This window comes from Nicotiana sylvestris, chromosome 2 (genome assembly GCF_000393655.2).
Source record: "Nicotiana sylvestris chromosome 2, ASM39365v2, whole genome shotgun sequence".
NCBI lineage: Eukaryota > Viridiplantae > Streptophyta > Magnoliopsida > Solanales > Solanaceae > Nicotiana > Nicotiana sylvestris.
Genome location: NC_091058.1, coordinates 83,753,759 through 83,777,697, shown reverse-complemented (window position 1 = coordinate 83,777,697; position 23,939 = coordinate 83,753,759). Strand labels below are relative to the sequence as shown.

At 38.0% G+C, this 23,939-nt stretch overlaps 2 long non-coding RNA genes across 2 annotated transcripts in view; both read right to left on the bottom strand.

Moving 5' to 3' along the window:
- LOC104223710 (uncharacterized) overlaps positions 1-13,922 on the bottom strand; it is a 38,786-nt gene extending 24,864 nt beyond the window's left edge. Inside the window, exon 1 of the long non-coding RNA XR_011405379.1 lies at positions 13,177-13,922. This is a non-coding gene — a long non-coding RNA (uncharacterized lncRNA). The remainder of the gene's footprint in view (positions 1-13,176) is intronic.
- Positions 13,923-14,447: 525 nt separating this feature from the next.
- LOC138886515 (uncharacterized) lies at positions 14,448-19,240 on the bottom strand. Its single transcript, XR_011405378.1, has 2 exons — positions 18,576-19,240; positions 14,448-15,217 (listed from the first exon to the last, which is right to left on the bottom strand). It is a non-coding gene; the product is annotated as an uncharacterized lncRNA (long non-coding RNA).
- Positions 19,241-23,939: the final 4,699 nt, after the last annotated feature.

Here is a 23,939-nt window from a genome sequence, read left to right as displayed (position 1 = left end):
TCAACAATACAGTTTCCAAAGGATCCTCCATATTGATCATAGCACTCGTGTCATCAACTATCACCTCTGTCACCAGATCCACAAAAGAACAAACCTCAGTATTATTTGGCTGACTCATTGATTTGCATACGTAGAAGACAACTTTTTCGTCACGCAACCGGATGGTGAGCTCCCATGCTTCCACATCAACCAATGTTTTTCCCACTGCTAATAAAGGCCTTCCCAATATTATCGGCACCTCATAGTTGACTTTGTAGTCGAGAATCACAAAATCCACAGTCAAAATAAACTTGTCAATCTGGACAAGAACATCATCAATAATACCAAGCGGCCTCTTTATTGTTCTATCCGCCATTTGCAATCTCATTGTAGTAGCTCTCGATTGACCAATACCCAAAGTTTTGAATACGGAGTAAGGCATCAAATTTATATTTTCTCCCAAATTACACAAGGCCTTTGCAAAATCTGCATTCCCAATGGTACATGTAATGGTAAATGCGCCGGGATCTTCAAGCTTTGGAACCATCGAGTGCACAATGGCACTCACTTGATGAGTCATTTTGATGGTCTCACAATCTATAGATCTCTTCTTAGTTACCAAGTCTTTCATAAACTTGGCATATCCCGGCATTTGCTCAAGAGCTTCCACCAAGGGCACATTGATCAATAAACTTTTCATTATCTCAATAAACTTCTTGAACTGGTTTTCATTCTTCTGCTTTGCAAGTCTTTGAGGGTAGGGTGGAGGAGGCCTTGGAAAGGGAGCCTTGGCTTTAGGCATTACCATTTCTGGCATGTCTATCACGTCTTCCCTAGACGGGTTCACGTCATTTTGAGTCTCCTCCTCATTGTTATGAATATAAATTCTCACCTCACCATTCACATTCTCTTCACTCACTTGCTCGTCAACTAATGGATCAACGTCATTTTGCACTTCAACATCATAACTCACAACTTCCTTTTGCTTGGAGGTACTTGCTTCACCACCTCTACCGCTCCTTGTGGTCACCACCATTGCATGACCGGTATTGTTCCCACCTTTCAGGTTTACTACCATGTCACTAAATAGTGCCCCCTTAGGGCGAATGTTCAAAGCTTGCGAAATCTATCCAAGTTGGACCTCTAGATTGTGGATAGAAGTATTATGGGACACCAATTGGGCATCAGAGTCGGCGTTCTTCTTCATTATTTTCTCAAACATTGACTCAATCTGTCTCATCTCATTGTTGGACGAGCTAGGACCTTGGGAGAAAAATGGAGGCGGATTGTTTGGTTGTTGAAACAATAGAGGCCTTTGAAAACCTAGCCCCCGATTACCTTGATTACCATTATTCCAACGCCTTGGTTGCTGTTGCCACCCTAATTGCTATTATCACGCCAATTCTGGTTGTTGTTCCCCCAATTGTTGGAGTTGTTGTTATTGTTCCAATTTCCTTATCCTTGGTTGCCACAATTCTGATTATTCCCTTGCGATCTCCATTGTTGATTTGGAGTATTACCCCGTTGTCCTTGATAGTTGTTGGTATACAAAACCTCTTCACTTTTCTCACCATACCCATCATCCTGGTTGTAACCACTACTACCTTGCTCACATTGATCTTGATTGCCTTGCATTGTTGACCATGTTATCTCCTCTTGTTTACCAATAGATTAACCCCTTCTATTGCGTTTACTTGCTTTGGTCCCTGAATCTGCTGAAGCTGTGCTTTAGCTAACTGGTTCATGGTTGTTGTCAACTTAGCTATGGCTTGTCCAATGTCTTGAAGTTCCTTGTGAAGATTTATGACATGGGGGTCCCCCTAAGGAACATTTGCCCGACTCCGCCAGGTTGAAGAAGTGTCAACCATCTCATCAAGAATCTTACAGGCCTCAACATAAGGCAGCTTTATAAAATTACCTCTGCTAGCTAGTTTACCACACATTAATTGATCCTCTTTATACCCCGATAAAATGTCTGTTGGATCATTGCTTCAGTCATATCATTGTTGGGGAATTCCTTGACCATAGTTCTATATCTATCCCAGATTACATGAAGGGGTTCATTTGGTTCCTATTTAAAAGCTAAGATCTCATCCCTTAATGCAGCCATATGTCCCGGTGAGAAAAACTTGGCTATAAACTTGTCAGCCAACTCATCCCACGTAGTGATAGAATAGTTGTGGAGTCTTTTGAGCCAGTCCAAAGCTTTCCCTCTTAGTGAAAAAGGGAAAAATCTCAGTCTTAATGCATCCTCCGACACATTTGTCTGTTTGCTACCCCAACAGGTATCCACAAAGCCCTTTAGATATTTATATGAATTCTGATGGGGAGCGCATGTGAAGTACCCTATTTTCTCCAATAAGGTCAACATGACATTTGTAATCTGGAAATTGCCTGTCCGGATCCAAGGTGGGACAATTGCACTTGCATACCTTTCATTTGGAAGCACCCGAGGAGCTATTCGCGGAGGAGCTGGGGGAGGGTTTGGAATATTGTCATTAGCCTGGCGGCCTCTTATTTGAGCTTGAGGTACTAGAGGCATCTCATCCTCAGCAGTATCATCTACCTCCTCCCCCGGGAGAACATTTCCGATAAGATTATTATTTGCCATTTTGTACCTGAATCGATTAACTCACACAAGTTAGTAAAACAGAAGGAAAGAAAACCAAGACACACAACTAGTCAGATAGATAGCCAAAACCATTTAACTCCCCGGCAACGGCGCCAAAAAGGTGATCGGCTCTAACCCTACACCACTATATAATGGCGAGGAGTGGTTGATGCAGCTTTTACCTGGAAGTCGGGATCGATTTCCACAGGGAGTTAATGTTGGTTGGGAGTTAGGTTTCTATCTAATCTAACTATGCGTGTTGCTTTTAATTGCATTTCTAACCATGTTTGGATGTGTTTCTAATCTATGTTTAATACTATTGATAGCTGAAAATAAACTAAGTACAATATTTTTGTAAAAGTTTTCTCAATTGACAAAAAGCACTAGGGAAGTGAGTTACACCAAGGCGAGTATCTAATAGGATCTAAAATTTAGGACAAGCTTGTTATATTTGGGGTCATGATATAACCTTTACACATAGTTACTCACTCTATACCTCTTGGTAGTTTGAGTGACTTTGCCCTAATTGGCTTTCTCAAGCCTAATTGGGTGTTCAAACAATGCAAGTAAAATTGGCTCAAGTCGGGTATTACTATCTCTAGGTCTAACCCTTTAATTGGGGCTATCAATCTCTTGAATGCACCCCAATTCCTTGTTAGCCTAATTTTCCTAGACTTAGTCCCTCTTTCTCAAGAAGAATCTAAGTCATAAAGGCGCGAATCAATGTTTGCAACCACCAATTCTACAATTAAAGCATGGATCAAGCTAAATATCACTAATCCATAAACAATTAAGCCCTAAAATTGAAGACCCATTAAATGCCCACACTAGGGTTGGGTCACAACTATAGCTAATGGGGTTTAGCTACTCATAATCAAGGTATAAATCAAAGATGAAAATGAAAAATAAGCCATAAAAATTGATTACAAGAATTAAAACTAAGAATATAAGCTAAAGCTACTCTAAAATTACTCAAAGTGGTAAAGTACGGCTGTTCACGAGCTCCCTGATACAAAAGATGACCTAAAATGTGAAAAAGATCTATTTATACACAACTAAAATTACTGGACAAAAATACCCCTACGGAGGTTTTGCTGTCAGCGCAATACTGAGCACATCAGCGCTTGGACTTCCGTGGCCGTGCAAAAGCAGACGCAGATCTTTCTTCTCTTTTGTGCTTGGTTTGGACTTGATTTTGCTGGGAGCGTAAAAGTTGTCGCCTTCGCATTAGCATCAACCACGGCCGTGCAATTTGGACACGGACCATGCTCTTCTGTTAGGATCACTTTGCAGAGTCTCTGAATCTTGATCACTAGTAAGTCCCGATCCATAAGGATCACAATGGTCCGCGTGGACCCTTCTAACCTTAATTCAACCCGAGTAAACCCCTCACTCAGTATCTGTACCTTATCGGCGTAAAGATCAGAGCCCATTTCGTAGCCGTCCTAAGCAACACCCTTATCTCTCCCGTCGGTGAACAAGGTAGGAACGTCAACCGTCCATGAGTACGAAGGCTTATCTCAAAGCACGGTACCCGAAACTTCCACATGTGGCTCACCAACTCTAACCACGACATTGTGGAAGGGTATGCCTTCCACGGCCCCCGCTAATGGCGGGACTTCAGACGACAGATCTACATCATCTTCAAGCATGATGGTGGCCGACTCGCAATCACCCTTTGTTGAATCTACGGCTCGGATTGTCCTTTCATCGACGCCTACCGACCTCCTTTTACGAAAGATCAAACCCTCCTCGCTCGGTGATGACTCTTCATCTATTAAATGAAGCAAGGGAGAGGCTGGTGTTTCTGGTGTTAATGCAGTCGATGACCGAGCCGACCTAGCCTCAATAGGAGGCAAAATGGAAGTGGACAGTCGGGAAGGCCTGGCCATAGTCACAGTAGGAGCGGACTACGAAGTTGGAGTGTTCCTCTTGCAAAATGCATGAGGAGGGGACCTCGGGCCTTCTCGAGGATCCCCGGGATAAAAAAAAAGAAGGTTAAAAGGTCGGTCTTCACAAAATAAAAAGAAGCAAGCGACCATAAGGCCACGACAATATAGATTTAAATGGGTAAACTCACCGGTCACAGAAAGCGCAGGCCCTAACTTCTTGAGGAAGGCTGGCCATTAGCGAATCCCCATTGTATGAGGGAGGACCCGACTAACCAAATCATGAATGTCTTCGACCAAAGGAGGGGGTACGGTTGTTGATACCCAATTTTCCCTCACATATTTTAAATATGCATATATATATCTTCAAAATAGTGCTTGAGCATTACCGAGTATTCTTTTCATAATTTTCTATAATTTTTAAAGGCTTCTAATCAATTTATTCATGCATTTTTTTATATGAATAATTATTAATTGGATCACAAATAATTTTATAATAATTTATTATCTAATTTTTCATCATTTACATCCTTAATAAGCTTTAAATATTTTTTATATATTTATTTTTTGCATCCTTAGGCTAAAATTGCATATTTTGCAATAATAGCCCATATCTATATACATAATTACATTATTTATATAAAAATAATTTTATATATTTTATAATGTTAAGTAATTATTTAAAATAATTTTCATGCACAAATTATATTTTTTGTTATTTATTAATTATTTTTTATAAATTATTTACTGATTTAATTGAGTATTTAAAATCTAGCCCTTTTCTTACACTACCCATTATCCCAGCCCAATACATCAGCCCAATACCCATTAACCCGACCCATTTCCTCTTTAAAATCCCAGTCGTTAATCTCAGAAGATCAACGGCTCCCAATACCCCAGCCCCTTTTAATTATACCAACCTAGAAACCCTAACCCCATTTCCCTTTACCCGCTGCCCTTGAACTCTCTCAACCTCTCCTTTTCTCTCTGTCAAACCCTAGTCGCCGTCACCTAAATCCCCTCAAATTCCCCTTTGATTCCAATCAGATATGGAATCTCTTGGTGATTTTCTTACCTTATCAATCTCATCTCGCTACTGGCTACTCGATTATGGCATAACCTAATAGCTTGCCTACTATGGCTAGCCGATCTCCTTCGCTTTGAACCGAATCTGGTTCGAACTTTCATTTTCTTTCCTTTTATGTTATTTCTTCGTCTCTTATGGTATGAATCTCTAAGATTCTCCCGATTCTTCAATTACCCTAAAACTAGGGTTCAGATCTTTCAAGATCTGTTACAGTTTCTTTTTTTTGAATATTCTCTGTAATGTTTCCGTAAATCTATCTATATACACCCTTTATTATGATTTTCATAGTTATTTCTTAATAATTTTTTCTTTTAAAAATTAATTAGGGCTTTCAGTTTTTTGATTCGAACAAGTTTTGGTTCAAGTTTAGTTTGTTTTTAATATTTTTTTTGTCTGTATTCACCTTGTTACTCATAAATCTGCCTATTTTCCATTAAATTTTTTACTTACCTAAACTAGGGTTTTAAGCTTTTTTAATCGAACCAGATTTGGTTCAAATCTTATGTTTTCTTTAAAAACTCCTGTCTAGGTTCATTATGTGATATTGTGCTGATTTTATTGTTTGCGTTTTGAATATTCTCTTGTCTACCTTATTTTACTCCGCTGATTCTATGGTTTACCCAAAAATTAGGGTTCTGAAATCTTTTGCTAAGATTCTAATCTTTCCTTTCTTGTATGGTACTGATGTTTCCTTATTTTGCTCGATTTACCATATTCTCATTATTTCCTTACCTTAGTCGATCCTGTATTTGACTGTTGATTGATTCTGTAAAATACTTACCTTAGTCTAAGTAGTACTTGCCTGATTACACGCTGTTATGTCCTGCTAATTGATTGATTCTAGAATTATTTTTCATTCTTTATTTTTGTATATATGATTTATTCCCTTATTGGTCTGCCTAATTGAACACTATTTAAACCCTTTCCCCCTCCATCCCTTGAATACAGACTCGAACTCTCATACTCTCACTAAAAACTTAAGCTCTCTTATTCTAATTCTGTGCTAATTGTCTCTGGTTTTGGCCGGCTGAAAGTCAAAGCCAAGTTATTCTGGAACTTAACTGCTGTATAATATTTACTTGCTTTCTTACTTAACTGGTATGCCCTAATCCTTTGCAATTTCATTCTCTCTGCTTTGCTCGACTAGCATGTTTAAATTCCAAGTATGATTCTGTCGTTTTATGCGATTCTATGATCTCATCTGGTCCTATGAGTGACACTGTTAGTTTAAGCTTAATTAGTTTGAATAATATGAATCCTCTTATAAGTTAGCCTAATGTCTAAATCTGTTTCATGCACTATTTGCTAATCCTACACTTGTTCTGAACTTAGTATCTCTATAATACTATTAGCATGAAATTGGTTCATTAATCCTAACTCTACAGATTTTCGTATGGTTACATAATTCATACGTCTGACCAACTTAAGTGTTTGCCTAATTGCTTCTATGATTAAACAATGATTGTCCTAGGTGCTAGCATAAATGTTTAGCTTAACTAGACTCTTAACTTACTTGAATTATGTGTTTGAGCATTACTTTGTTTGGTGTATTTCAGCTTGCAACGCTGTGTTCTGAACCCTATTTCTTCTGAAAGCAAATTTTTTTTTAAAAATCCTGCCCCTACCTCTTTTATGTAATAATTTTAAAACCCCCACTCTTAGTCCCTTAGGTTCTCAACCACTCCAGTATGAGCAATGCTCAGGGTCCACATGAGACTCCTGTGAACTCTGACACATTGGATTTCCAATCTTTTATGAGCTATCTTCTGAATGTATGGTTCTGGTGTGAGCATTGCTCTGGGTCCTTGAGGCCCTTGGGAACTTTGACACACGGAAACCCTGGTTCTAATGTGCTATAGATGGATCACTATGATGTGCCTCAAAGTTGTTATGGTTGGAAGGCCTAGTCCCCAGGTTTATTTGGGCATAATGAAGGCTCCCTATAGTGTCTCATTACTATTGTGTAATTCTTTTGATATTCTGGTCTATAATAACTTTGTAATAATAGATTCTGGGAATATTTAGTAAAGCTGGAGGGTTTTCTTATTTTTTTTGTTAAAACTGGGAAAAGATCCTGCCTATAGGATTTAGTTATGCTGTCAATTCGTTCATTTGGTAAAAACTGTGTGAGTTCTATATTGTGTTTAGAAATCCTGCCTATAGGATTTTCATTGATGGTGTTAATTTTGCGTTTGCATATTAGAAGTCTTGCCTATAGGGTTGACATTAAAATACATATTAGAAATCCTGCTCATAGGATAGATAATCCAACAAATGTGCATAAGCAATCATGCCTATAGGACCTCGATGTTTGATTTGATCGGTTTTCTGGCAATCTGCATAATTTCTACCCATACACAGCTCGTGGAAATCATGCCTATAGGATGAAAAATTAGTTAGAAATTATGCCTATAGGATTTAAATTAATTCAGTAGTAGATCTCATGCCTATAGGACTAAAACCAGTTTCAAACGTAGAAATCATGCCTATAGGACTTAAGTAAGTATATCAGTTAGAGATCATGCCTCTAGGATTAAAAGGGAATATAACCAATCTCTGTAAGTTAAAGTCGGTGCTACACCTAGAAACCATGTCTATAGGTCTGTAATCATCAAACTCGTAGAAATCATGCCTATAGAATTCTATCAATTGATTCTGAATACAATCGCTCTTTGCAATCACTTAGGCAATATACCTGTAGGATTTAATAATTCTAGACCTATAATTATGATGTATTACTGCCTGAACTGCCCACATCATACTGAATAAAAATCAATAGGCAAACAACAGGTTTTAACACTTGCCTTAATAAAATTGCATCTGCACTCTATTTTCTTGTATAGACATCTTGCCTATAGGGTCTTAAGGTTAATAAGGTTTGTTGTATCAATTGCGTGCTTTGTTATTTATATGTGGAGGTCAATATGAGCCTATATTTGCTTGTTGTCTGAAAGTCCTAATTGTTTTTGTTTGTCGCTTAGTCTTTTACATTTTCGAGCAACCTAGACTTAGTCTAGAACTATCCCAAATAGAGGTCATAATACCTCTAGGGCCATAGGTAAGGGATGGGTAGTGCACGCATAGGGATCGAACTATAATCAATTAGAATGCTTTAGGTAACAACTTAAAGATAGTAATCGGATAGCAGGAGGTGATAGTCCGTGCGCTAAGTACTATGAGTGACACCCCGACTTGAGATAGTTACAAAGTATTACACGGGATGATCCTATAGGCTAAAAAACTTAGGACTCTCCCCCTCCCCCTTATTCCTGTTTTAAATAAACTGCGTATTTTATTTGTCCAGATTGCTTTCTTCCCGTTAGACTAATTTGCTTAATTTAAGTTTGGTCGGGACCCACCATTATGGACCTCGAGGGGTGCCTAACACCTTCCCCTCAAGGTAATTTCGAGCCCTTACTCGATCTCTGGTGATGTAAACTAGTAACATGAGTTATTTGCTCCAGGTGCCCTAACACACCTTAATCCATTAGGTGGCGACTCTTTTAATCCCAATTCCCTACCCTCTCAAAAGGAGTTGTCCCAGAAATGTCGAAACCCGATTTCGCAAGAAAAAGGGGGCGTGATAGCATGGCGACTCTGCTGGGGACATCTTTAGGCTCTTACCATAACAAACTTGTTTGTGAATTAGTCTTTAAGCATGTCTTTATTATTCCGTTAATACTTGTACACCCATTTTCCCTTCCCACTCTATGTGAATTTATTTGTCTATCTTCATTCATTTATGATTTCTCTTCCCCGTTTCATCATTTTTTTGCTATGCAGACTGACTTGTCTCTTTGTTTTTCTTTCTTAATGTCTTTACAATTATTAAATACCGCATTTTATCATTATTCATCGTGCAAATACTTGGCAACATGTTATTTTCTTTTGCATAACTGCATGCTCAACATCATATTCCACTCTTGCGTACTAATACTATAGCGGTGCTTGATGAATGTCCGCGCTCTTCCTAAAATCACCCTTTAAATTTGGAAAGACTTATTTGCGATAAAACTAGTCGATCAGTGGTGCAGTCGACGGTTCCGCGCCTTTCCCTCTTAAGTTGTCCGTTTGAGGGTAGTAGTCTAGACTTCTATAGAAACCTTACTCTGGTAATAACTGTACATGCATCATGATCAAACCTAGCATGGGTTAATATTTTGTCGGCATAATAACCCTCTAAGAAAACCTTGTCCAAAGTCCACTAGGATTTCCATAATCCTAACGGGCGCAACCACGATATGTGCATCATTTGGAGAGATAAATGTCAACATGCTAATCGTTAATGTGTAAGTAGTCGAATCCGGAGGGGGCAAGGGTCTAACTCTGTTTATTTTTGCAGAAAATGAGGTATGAAGTCCCCAGGTTCAGCATGGTCCAAAGTATACCACTTTTATTGTTATATTGATGGGAAAACGTTTCACCAAGCGACAAAAATCATGTAAAAAAGGTTCTTGAAAATCTACCTTCCTTGTTGCAAGAAAGGGTTCAAACATTTTGAGGGTTGTAACTTGCTACTACAGATTTGGTTGTTAGAACATCTTCAGAGGGGCCAATACTACCAAGAGTATCCAAGGGGACCATGGAATGATCACATAGCTTTCCACCATCCCAAAAGAATGACCTTTATCCCAGACAGATTTGCACAGCCAGTGAATGCTACAGAATGGGCATAGTTCTTCAGCAATTTGACCGAGGACCAGGTTCACTGGATGTTCGAGTGGTTCCCTACTAATGAATTCATCATCAGATCCAGGGATGTTCCGCATTTGGTACTGATTAGGTTAAGGGGAATACATCCCTATGTTCCTATCAGGGTCATAAGACAAGCTGGTAGAAAACAAGTCATACCACGAGTCTCCAAAATGAGTCATTACAGAGCAGATTTTCAGGATGACACCATGCCATACATATGTAAGGCCCAACACATGTGGCATTTGAAGATTGTCGTAGAAAAGGATACCATCGAGCCAGATCGATATCACGCATATCATGCGTACTTCTATCCATCATAATTAGAAGATAACATAGCAGGAATAGTCGAGCTAGGGATTGGTCAAGGAAATACAATCATAGATAAGGTTGTTGAAGCACAAGTAAAGTATAAGAGGCTACGCAAAAGAGTCCTTGGGTCTGAAGCCATGCATTTTGAATAACACAAGTTAGACATTTGGAGGGAAATGGCTACAAGGCCGACAGAATAGTTGGAATATTTGGAGCATGGTCTAATGGAACTGGAAGGGAAGATGAGGAAAAGAGTCGTAGACTGCCAGAATGCAAAAAGCAATGAGGGAGGACACCTAGCAAGGGCATACCTGCTGCTGGACATGCACGACCTGGGGAATTTAATTGACAGAGCCAAGAGGGTCAAATATGGGGAAGGTCCCTCTAGGACCAAGTATATTAGGTTTATCTATTTTTGAATTCGAATGTAATAAGGCTGATACCATTAGTAACTCATTTATTTATTGTCGTGTTTAGGTTCGTCTTATTTATTACATTAATGAAATGAGGCATTTATCGTCATTAAATCTCTCCAAATCTACTTGTCTCAGGGTTTACCTCGAGCATAATGAGGTTCTCCAAATTAGGACGTGAATTTACATTCTCGCAATATGTGTTTAAATGCTGCAAATGCTTTTCAGAATCTTTACTGACTTGTTTACCTTTTTACACTTTTCTTTATTTTGATTATTCTCATCCCCTAAGGTTTGTTCGCACATACTGGCATCGTCAGCATATCACTAGATCTAGAGGCCCTCCTCCTCCAAGTAATCCAAAAGGCAAGGGAAAAACTAAGATGGATGATATGAGTGGTATCCGGAAAGAAAATGTTGCGCATGTGGAAAATGTTGAAACTTCAGACGGTCGAAGTACTCCGGCCCAGAATAATTTGGTCCTACGGTTAGAACAGAAAATACTGGAATTGCAAGGGGAACTTGAGCAGATCCGCAACTTGGCAAACCTCTCCCTCACCCTAAACGGCCCAGGCATTAACCAATAAAATGCTCAAATCCCATCACCTCCTCAGAACACACCAAACCAATGTCCACAAAATCCTCCCGTGCCCTATCAATATGCAACAACTCCCCAAAATCCTAATCCTCCATCAATACCCACTCCTCCTCAGCATCAACATCTTCCTACTCAATACCCACAAACCACTTACCATACTCCTCAGAATACCTTACAACCTATCCCTGATCCGCAAAATTCAACTAATGTTCACCACTACACTCCAACTGCCGACACCCACCAAAACAATCCCATATATGTGGAAACCTTACCCCACTCTACTCAGCCAATCTCATACACTCCAAAATCCACCGAGAAGGACCTGCTCATTAAGAACATGACAGAGGAGCTCAAGAAGCTCACAAGCCGAGTCCAGGGTGTTGAAGGAGGCAAAGAAATTGAGGGTCTAAATATAAGGACCTATGCTGTCACACCTCCTTTTTTACGTACACCTCCGAGAAGGGTATATGAGGGAGTTTTTCCAATTAAAGTAACAATCGAAACGGGATTATTTATTTAAAAATAAGAGTCTCCACTTGGGATAATTTATGGTGTCCCAAGTCACCAGTTTATTTTAAAATCCCAAATCGAGGAAATTTTATTTCTTAAAGCCTGCGTACCAGAAATTCTAGATAAGGAATTCTATTAACCCGGGAGAAGGTGTTAGGCATTCCTGAGTTCCGTGGTTCTATAACGGTCGCTCAACTGTTATAATTGACCTATTATCTAATGTTAATACATGTTTTAGCATATGGTATAATTTTAAATTATTAACCGCTTTTATTTAATTGTTTTTTTAGGAAAGATTCAACGTCATCTAAAACGCGTCTTGAACCACGTCACATAAATGATCCCGCGGTCCATGACACATTTTATCTAACATTGTTGAGATTTGGATTTGGGTCACATAAATGCACACCCAAATTTAGGAAAGTAATTTAAATTACGCGCCTAAAGCAACTACACCTTTTGCGAGGGCCATGGAAAATTCAACTAATGACACACCTCGATTTTTCTATAAGAGCTAGCTAATTTTTGTGAGGGTCATGGGCTTAGGAGTTTTATTTGGCATGAGAACTATGGAGCAATGACTGTGAATAAGATGTGTATGATTAGCTCTTGATACATTAACAAGTTCAATTATCTTGCTAAGTTAGAAGGAGTTGGACAATTTATTAAGTTATAAGAAATGGGCTTACTAGTGAACTTATTGAGAAAGGACCAAAACTGAAATGAGACAATTGGGCATGGGCAGAGTCGTTCTTGGCCCGATTGTCATCTTGTCGCCAACTTTGTAATATAACCAATTCTGTCACATTTAGTCCCTTAGATATTTTGTAGCCATATCCAGTTGTGGTCAATATTAAAATACTACAGCTATTTATTTCTAATAATGCATAGTAACAGAAAGTTAGAAACTCACACTAGACATGAGAACAAATAAGACTTCAACTAAATAGACCTTTATCAAATTCTTGCTAAAACATTAAGAGACTAAACAGCAGGCTAGTTTTATGCAAGTTATAAACTGCAAATCTATAGAAGATGCATTTTATTCATTTAAAAAAAATTAGTAAAGTAAAACAAAACCGCACCTTCACCGGTGAAAAAACCATCTTCAATATATTAACAAAGAGAAACTCCAAGCCAAGCTTTGTACAATGGCAGTGACCAATGAGCTAACAAAATTGAAATCGGACCATGGCATCGGAACCGGAAACGCGAACAAGATTTCAACCGGAAAACTTCGCCGTCGAACTCGAAACTCAATTTTGACGCTGCTATTTTACGTCCGAAATGGGGGCTGTTTTGAATCGTTTCTGCTGGGTTTTGCAGGTTAACAACGCTGAGTTTTTGATTGAAAAAGGGGACGTTTTTGAGCTGCTTTCCGACAGCTTTTTCAGCTGAAGTTTGAGGGGCATTTTTCTGGAGGTTTTGGTCAGTTTTCATGGATTTTTGGGCTGTTTTTCAAAGGAGAAAGGCGCAGTATTTTGGTGGTTGAGCTGCTGCATTTATTCATGGTCTAAGGCTAAAGTTTGTGACTAGTTTTCATGGTCTTTTAGGAAGAGAGAAAGGGGTTGTTTCTGAGGTGGGTTTAGTAACGAGAATGGTGCTAATAATAGAGTTTTTGGCCCTTTGTTAATGAAGAAGGCGGTGTTGGCTTGAGGGAATAAGGTCAATAGCAGCAGCTGCGCGTTACATGAAGCTGCTACTCATTTTTGCTCTCTACAACTCTTAGCTTTTTGGGGAGGAGGCCGTGTCTTTGTTTTTTTTAGGTCTACCGTTGCTGGGTTTTCTTGGGGTCTAATGTTAGGTCTATATTTAGGTGTGAGGTTCTATTATACAGGGGTAGGGATTATGTTAGGGGTATGAGCCTAAGAATTATGAGCTTGGAAATTATGGGCTAGGTCCAAAATTAGGCCTAAAATGGATAGCTCGAGCCTATGTTTTATTCTTTTCTCGGTGAACAAGACTAAAATACTACTTTATTTATTAATTAATTTTACTTAAATAAAATAACTATTAAAATAAACTATTTTTTTGGGTATTTTTCAAGATTAAAAATGAGTACAAAACATTAATAGAACTATTTTTGTAATTTTTATTTTTCTTGTAATAAAATAAAGTAAAAGAGTAAAAATTAGTTGAAATAGCTATATTAGGCATAAATATAAATATTTACGTGCTAAAATATGAAAAATCTTGGGGAGGGTGAAAAATTACATGACTGGAAACGCGAAGAGTTTTCAGACAAAGAATGATTAGACATGTTTTTTGACCCGGTCCTTATTTAAGGAGACAAAAAACTAAGAGGACGGAAAATATGATCGAGCCCTGGTACCTGAGCTGCCTACATATCCTTGGCTATAAAGGAATCAGGTCACGTGTAGTTTAGAAGTGAATGAGGTGATGGAGTACCGAGGTGGAGAGCCAGTACAGGTGTCGTTCCACTGAGGTTCCGGTCCGCGGTCCCGTTATTACATCAAAATAAAAAATAAAAAAAAACTAACTAAACCTATCAGCTACGAGTTACAAGATTTCTATCTATGAGTCTTCTGAAGCTTGATCTTGAGTCTTGGTTGTTTCTTCATGCGGACCCTGATCTGAATCTTGATGCTTGTTAGCCGCAAGTGTTGGTTCAATCTTCTTCAGCTTTTCAAACCAAGACAGGACATGCAGAGCTTGTGACCTCAGCCCTGTCTTGAGCAGCTCACATCTTTCATTAACTTCTACATTTGGATTCACTTCTTGTCTTTCTTTTGTTTTTTTTTTCTTTTTATTTTGGATTGTGACTAACTTCTGTTGATCATCTTGGACTGCTGACTCGCATTCTTGACGCGAGCTTGTTTTGTTGCTGACCTAAATTGCATTCTGAGTTGAATTCCTTTTTTTTTACCAGGTGGGCGCCTGATTGCTGAACTTGAACCGTCTTCTCTTGTTACTTAACACTGTTTTCCCTTGCACCTTGAACCATTTTCCTTTGAAACTTGAACTGTCTTCCTTCGAAACTGTTTTCCCTTGAAACTTGAGTTGTCTTCCTTCGAAACTGCTTTCCCTTGAAACCTGAGTTGTCTTCCTTCGAAACTGCTTTCCCTTGAAACTTGAGTTGTCTTCCCTTGTTCTCCAGGTGGGCACCTGATTACAACAAAACAGACAAAACAAAAGAATTTTTTCTGCCGCAGTTTGATATTGGGAACATCTGTGAGTGTTAACAAAACTATAAATCACATGCGATGCTGATGAAGGATGCAATGATGAGAGTAAAATTAATGACTCGACTAGGATGTGTGTCTCCTAAACGTGATTGAGCTTGCGAAAAACTATAAACTAAGCTTGAGTAAAGTAAAAACTGACCCTATTCTCCAAGCGACCCCCCTGATTTCAGGAAAACTAAACATTGATAATATTAAGAAAATTAAAAAAAATTACTCCCCTTTTTTTCAAATTCAGACTTACTTTTTTTTAAAAAAAAATTATTATCCTAGGAGAAAATTCATCGGACTAGGTTTTCTGTCTTAGGAGAAAGATTCATCAGACTATGTTTTTGATCCTAGGAGAAAATTCATCAGACTAAGTCTCTTTTTTTTGGTATCTTAGGAGAAAGATTCATCAGACTAAAATTTTTATCCTAGGAGAAAATTCATCAAACTAGGTCTTCTATCTTAGGAGAAAGATTTATCAGACTAAGATCTTTTTTTGTATCTTAGGAGAAAGATTCATCAGACTAAGATGTTTATCATAGGAGAAAGTTCATCAGACTAGGTTTTCTATCTTAGGAGAAAGATTCATCAGACTAAGATTTCTATCATAGGAGAAAGTTCATCAGACTAGGTCTTCTATCTTATGAGAAAGATTCATCAGACTAAGATTTTGATCCTAGGAGAAAATTCATCAGACAAGGTTTCCTATCTTAGGAGAAAGATTCATCAGACTAAGATTTTGTTCCTAGTAGAAAATTCATCAAACTAGGTCCCTTTTTGTTATCTTAGAAGAAAGATTCGTCAGACTAAGATTTCTTTTGTTTTTTTTTCTCTTTTACATTTTCCTTTTTTTTAAACCATTCGATCCAACCTGATGTGGGTTGCCTACGTATCATGTGGGAACATAAATCAGATCTTGCATAGTTCGGGAAGATCAGAAATAAAATAAATAAACTAACTCTTTTTTTGAATTTTTTATTTTTATTTTTTCAAAAGAAAGACTTATAAAGAAGAAATAGAATATTTTTGGATTTTGATTTTTCTTCAGCATTTTTGCAAAGAAAGACTTCTAAAGAAGAATTTCTAAAGAAGAAAGAAAATATTTTTTGAAATTTTATTTTGAATTTATGAAAGAAATGCTTCTAAAAAAAAGAAAATATTTTTGAATTTTGAATTTTCTTTTCAATTTTGAAAGAAGAATGAAAATATTTTTGGATTTTTGGAAGAAATTAAAAGAAAACATTTTTGCATATTTTTTTAAAAAAAAACAATTAGGGTCTAAAAGAAAGGCTTTCTAAAGAAGCAAGTCATGGAAAATATTTTTGGATTTTTTGAAAATTGGGGTCTAAAAAAAAGACTTTTCTAGAGAGGAAGTAAAGTAAAATATTTTTGGATTTTTTGAAAATTATGGGCCGGAACCGATGAGGTTTTCCTACGTATCTCACATCCGGTGAGAATCAGACCCGCGTAGTTCGCCCGGTTTTGACTTAACAAAAGAAAATATGACTTATTTTGAAGTGACTTTTCTTTTTTTTCAAAATTTCAATAGAATTTCAGGGTAATTCAAATACATATCTCTCACTCTTTTTTTTTTTCGATTTTCATTTTCTTTCCCTATTCTAGAAGCCATTCAGCATGCAAGCTAAAATAGACAGATACGCAAGTAGCACGTAAGATATATCAGGATGGTCTTTTAATTTGGTGCACTTGTCCTAGACGGACCAAACTCCTGTGTTGAGTCTCCAAAGTCAAATGCACGTGATACAAACAAACGTTCCTACTAGGGATCCGGCATGAGACTGAGTTATTCTAAGCTAAAAATCTGGGTATATTGTTCTAGACTTGTGTAACCGAGCGGACAACTCGAGTCGAGGAGGGGACTACGTACCGGGAACCAAAAGGCTATCCGGCTTTGTAACTTGTCCGAGCCTCTTTCTTATTTCAAGGTATGACACTAACAGAAGGAGGAGTCACGCCAGCGTGCACATCCCCGAAGAGGAGAAGAGAAGGGTTTCGTAATAGTTTATATACAATTCAAATAATATCAAAGCGGTAACAAGCGGCATTTAGTACGTTAGGCTCAAACATGCAATAAAATCAGATAATAAATAAAGCCAAATATAACAATTATTCTAAGCTCGAATTCTTGAACCTTGAACTAGAGATTCTGGGTTCTGTTCCCCAACAGAGTCGCCAGAGCTGTCACACCTCTTTTTTTACGTACACCCCCGAGAAGGGTATATGAGGGAGTTTTTCCAATTAAAGTGACAATCGAAACGGGATTATTTATTTAAGAATCAGAGTCGCCACTTGGGATAATTTATGGTGTCCCAAGTCACCCGTTTATTTTAAAATCCCAAATCGAGGAAATTTTATTTTTTAAAGCCCGCGAACCAGAAATTCTAGATAAGGAATTCTGTTAACCCGAGAGAAGGTGTTACACATTCCCAAGTTCCGTGGTTCTAGCACGGTCGCTCAACTGTTATAATTGGCCTATTATCTGATTTTAATACATGTTTTAGCCTACGGTATAATTCTAAATTATTAACCGCTTTTATTTAATTGTTTTTTTAGGAAAGATTCAACGTCATCTAAAACGCGTCTTGAACCACATCACATAAATGCACCCGCGGTCCCGACACATTTTATCTAACGTTGTTGAGATTTGGATTTGGGTCACATAAATGCACACCCGAATTTAGGGAAATAATTTAAATTACGCGCCTAAAGCAACTACGCCTTTTGCGAAGGCCAAGGAAAATTCAACTAATGGCACACCTCGATTTTTCTATAAGAGCTAGCTAATATTTGTGAGGGCCATGGGCTTAGGGGTTTTATTTGGCATGAGAACTATGGAGCAATGACTGTGAATAAGATGTGTATGATTAGCTCTTGATGCATTAACAAGTTCAATTATCTTGCTAAGTTAGAAGGAGTTGGACAATTTATTAAGTTATAAGAAATGGGCAAACTAGTGAACTTATTGAGAAAGGACCAAAACTGAAATGAGACAAATGGGCATGGGCAGATATTTTGTAGTCATAGCCAGTTGTGGTCAATATTAAAATACTATAGCTATTTATTTCTAATAATGCATAGTAACAGAAAGTTAGAAACTCACACTAGACATGAGAACAAATAAAACTTCAACTAAATAGACCTTTATCAAATTCTTGCTAAAACATTAAAAGACTAAATAGCAGGCTAGTTTTATGCAAGTTATAAACTGCAAATCTATAGAAGATGCATTTTATTCATTTAAAAAAAATTAGTAAAGTAGAACAAAACCGCACCTTCATCGGTGAAAAAATCATCTTCAATATATTAACAAAGAGAAACTCCAAGACAAGCTTTGTACAATGGCAGTGACCAATGAGCTAAGAAAATTGAAATCGGACCATGGCATTGGAAACGGAAATGCGAACAAGATTTCAACCGGAAAACTTCGCCGTCGAACTCGAAACTCAATTTTGACGCTGCTATTTTACGTCCGAAATGGGGGCTGTTTTGAATCGTTTCTGCTGGGTTTTGCAGGTTAACAACGCTGAGTTTTTGATTGAAAAAGGGGACGTTTTTGAGCTGCTTTCCGGCAGCTTTTTCAGCTGAAGTTTGAGGGGCGTTTTGCGGATTTTTTGGTCAGGTTTCATGGAGTTTCGGGTTGGTTTTCATAGGAGAAAGGCGCAGTGTTTATTGGTTGAGCTGCTGCATTTTTTCATGGTCTAAGGCTGAAGTTTGTGACTAGTTTTCATGGTCTTTTAGGGAGAGAGAAAGAGGTTGTTTCTGAGGTGGGTTTAGTAACGAGAATGGTGCTAATAATAGAGTTTTTGGCCCTTTGTTAACGAAGAAGACGGTGTTGGCTTGAGGGAATAAGGTCAATAGCAGCAGCTGCGCGTTACATGAAGCTGCTACTCATTTTTGCTCTCTACAGCTCTTAGCTTTTTGGGGAGGAGGCCGTGTCTTTGTTTTTTTTAGGTCTACCGCTGCTGGTTTTTCTTGGGGTCTAATGTTAGGTCTATATTTAGGTGTAAGGTTCTATTATACAGGGGTAAGGATTAGGTTAGGAGTATGAGCCTAGGAATTATGGGCTTGAGAATTATAGGCTAGGTCCAAAATTAGGCCTAAAAATGGGTAGCTCGGGCCCATGTTTTATTCTTTTCTCGGTGAACAAGACTAAAATACTACTTTATTTATTAATTAATTTTACTTAAATAAAATAACTATTAAAATAAGACTGACCGTTAAAATAAACTATTTTTTTGAGTATTTTTCAAGATTAAAAATGACTACAAAATATTAATAGAACTATTTTTGTAATTTTCATTTTTCTTGTAATAAAATAAAGTAAAAAAGTAAAAATTAGTTGAAATAGCTATATTAGGCCTAAATTAAATATTTATGTGCTAAAATATGAAAAATCTTGGGGAGGGTGAAAAATCACATGTCTACATATGCATTCAGTCAGACGTGGAACTGCCGAAAGGTTACAAACCTCCCAAGTTTGAGAGGTTTGACGGAACGGGTGACCCGAAGGTACATTTGAGGACATACTGCGATAAGCTCATGGAAGTTGGGAAAGATGAAAGAATTCGCATGAAACTATTCATGAGGAGTCTCACTGGAGATGCCCTATCTAGGTATATCAGTCAGAATCCCAAGAATTGGGTTAATCGGGTAAGCATGACATCGGACTTCATAGACCGATTCAGATTTAACACAGATAATGCACTTGACGTCTTCTACATGCAGAACCTCAAGAAGAAATCAATGAAAACTTTCCGCGAGTATGCTACTCGATGGAGTCAGAAGCTGCAAAGGTCAGGTCGGCACTAGAGGAAGAGAAGATGAATAAATTTTTCGTCAGGCCCCCGGATCCATAATACTATGAAAGGTTAATGGTCATCGAAAATCACAAGTTCTCCGGCATCATCAAACTCGGGGAAAGGATTGAAGAAGGGATCAAGAGTGGGATGGTAACCAATTTTGAGGCATTGCAGGCTACGAACAAAGCATTACAGTCAGGGGGTATATCAAAGAAGAAAGAAGTAGGGGCAGTAATGGTAGCCCAAGGTCCAAAATCTCCACTTACATACCAAACATCTCCACCCACATACTAACCTTCACCTCCCAGATATTCTCAACCCACTAACGCCTATCACACTTATAACACCCAGCCAGCCTATTACCATTCTCCTCCAACCCGTCAAAACTATCAAAAACCCAGACCCAATTTTGATCGTAGGCCGCCTAGATAATACACCCCTATTAATGAGCCCATCGACTAGCTATATGAAATACTGAAGGCTACCAGATATGTCACCCCATTCCCGATGTCGCTATGGAAAACTCCTCCTAATGGGTCAACCTGAATACGACATATGTCTACCATTCCGACATGAAGGGGTATACTATTGATGAATGCCGCACTCTGAAAGACAATATTCAAACCCTAATTGATACAAAATTCATACAAGCAATGGAAGCCGCACCAAATGTCCGCAACAATTGTCACACTCTAAAATCGAGGAGCGCGACCGATGCTCAACCGAGTAAACCCGACTGAGCAAGCCTGTTAGATTTTATTCTACCCAAAGTCATCCTTAAATAAAGAGGAGATGTACTCCATTATTCAAACTCTGAAAATATTTAATTAACGACTTTGATTTTGGTTCCATCAGTAGTTTCAACCATAATATCTAAAATTTTACAAGTCTATAGTTTCTTTAAAAACATATTTGCCAAATACCAACATTTCTAGTTAAATCCCCAGCATCAAACACCACCTACAATCTGTCTACGGAGCCTCTAAGTACAACTAAAGAGTAATACGGAAATGTTGGTAACAAGGCTCCGTCAATACTTTAAAATACAAAGTACATGATAAATGAATGATACAGGACCCCAAAATGAAATATGGCTCACCAAATCAGCTAAAGAGAGGATGCACCGCTATCTGCGATCAACACTGACTGCTACGGAACCACCTATATCCATTTCAAAGATGTAGCGGCCCCAGTAAAAGGGACGTTAGTACTGTGGAATAGTACTAGTATGTATAACTAAACACCATCTCATTAGAAATAACAACTATACAAGAATAAAGAAATCATAAGGACTAACAAAAGCTTTAAACAATCACCACATCATCAAATAAAAGGGATCACATAGCTTTCACATAATTTCTGTAGCTTTAGGTTGGGACATTTCATACTGTTGCACCATCATTCACAATACCACCGCTTTCTCGTGTAGAGTCCGATCACAACCCGATCGGCTTGGTTGCCTCACTTGAGACATGTACCCCAATCGCAATTTCATTATCACTTTTCGGTTTCAATATCAGCACAATACCACCATGTGTGCGGCATGGAGTCCGATCACGGCCCGATCGCTAGGCCATCTTACCAAGACATTTTTCCCTTTTCCATCAATTATCTCATTTCAATCTTTATTCCACATATATTAGCTCATCGGCACTTGGCTACAATTATCACATCATACTTCGCACTACGCCAGTTTTCATAACTCAAACTCTTTCCCCTATATTTCACATCATTTCCACTTTCAACGTTAACCTTGCAATTTAAGATAATAGGCACATACAAGAGCAATTCAAGTTGTAATCATAGAGAGGATTTCACATAGTTTGGCATAACAATCTCAATTTAAACTTGACTTGAAATCTAGGCATTTTAGCACATGGTTCACATTCTTCACACATCCTTAATTTACAAAAAAAATAGCATATTGAAAACATTGAGACACACCTTTCACATAGAATCTTGAAACACATTCATTTGAAATAACAAGTACTACACCAATCAAATTTCGGACTTACAACATTTGCATGGACACCATGGGAGCTCAATTTCTAAGAAGAGAGGGTTTTAGCCATACATACCTTGTTTAAGATTTTCTTAAGTTACTACAACGTTCTGGAAATTCTAGCAATCCCAATCTACTTTGAGACATAACAAAATCGAACACAAATTAGGAAGATATTCATGGTTTCAGCTCATTTGAGCATTTTATCAAATACTAGTTGTGCATCTTGATTTCAAAGCTCTTTTACAAGATTTTCTTCATCCCCCAACCCAATCCTTACTTATTTGTGTTCAACATTCTTCCCAAAAACCTAATTTGTATATGCATGTATACATAATACTATTACACCCAAGAATCATACCTCAATAATCCATCTTATACCCAAAACTCGAAATTAAAGTCTAGTGTATAGAACCTTACCTCTTAGATGAAGATCTTGTGATTGGTTTCCTTGATTCTTGAAGATTTATGAAAGATTGAATGGTTAGAATGTTAGTCTCCCTCCTCTCTCTAAAATTCTCTTAACTCTCTCTAAAATCATCAGAATATCATGAAGCCCCAAATCCTATGTATCAAAATGGGGTCGGGTCATGAAAATAGAAAAATTAACCCTCCGAACTCGGGTCTGCGGTCGCATAATGGACCGCATAATTGGTATGCAGGTCACATAATACACCGCAAAATTAGTGCCCAGAACTGGGCTACACTAATCCATTTTGCGACAATTTTTACGGTTGCAGATCAATTATACGGACCGCATAATGATTCTGCAATCGCAGAATCTGCCACAAGATCGCATTTTGCCAGCCTTTGGTAATTTGATCATAACTTTGTGTAGGAATGTCCAAATGATGAACGGTTTGAAGCGTTGGAAACTAGACTCGAAGATATTTCATTTGATAGGTTGTTAATCATACAAAACCTTATATATATATTTAGATATGCTCGTCCAAAGTGTGGACTTGTGCGAACCCATTTGGAATTTTTACCTATTATGAAATTCTCCAATTTGACTTAGACTTAGGCTTTTCTTTGGATCCCAAATTACTTATTATATGACTTATACACTTATTTACCAAATCCAATTGATTCCCATCATGTTAATAGCATATAAAATATTATAATTAGCCTACATGGCACCACGAAACCCTAAATTACTTAGTGAAATTTTTCGGGGCCTTACAACAATCCCCTCCTAGATCATAGGGGTGAAGGAGTAAATATGATAGAAACTGATGAAGAATGGGATCCTGAAGGGTCGATTGGGCTTATTCGGGAAGGTGATGACCCTAAACCTGCATTCACACTCACTCCTATTGTGGTACAGATACAGCCACCGGTCAAAGTTGAATTAGCCACATCAGTCCCATTTGAAATTGAAGTAATAGCACCTACGACTACACCTACTCCATTTGAAGTAGAAGTATCCAAACTCTTCACTATGACGATAGCATCCGCACCACCTTTCAATTCCAATGTCATACCCTAGGATTATGTTGCCAAAGCTAGGAGAAAAGGAAAAGCAAAATGGAAGAGTCTAGTGCTGCACATGGGATGACTAGAACTGAAAGAATCTATACACCTAAAAATTTTGGAGGAACAAGCAAGGAAGCTGCTTCCAAATAGCCCGTCCTTGAAACTAGTCCAGACGATCTCTGGAGGAAAGTACAAGCAAGGTAATACTCTGTCGTTGATCATCTGAACAAGACTCCCGCCCAGATATCCATCTTGTCGCTGCTGCAAAATTCTGAGGCCCATAGAAATGCTCTGATGAAGGTGTTTGATGAACCTTATATTCCTAACAACATCACCAGTGGAGAGATGGCCAACATGGT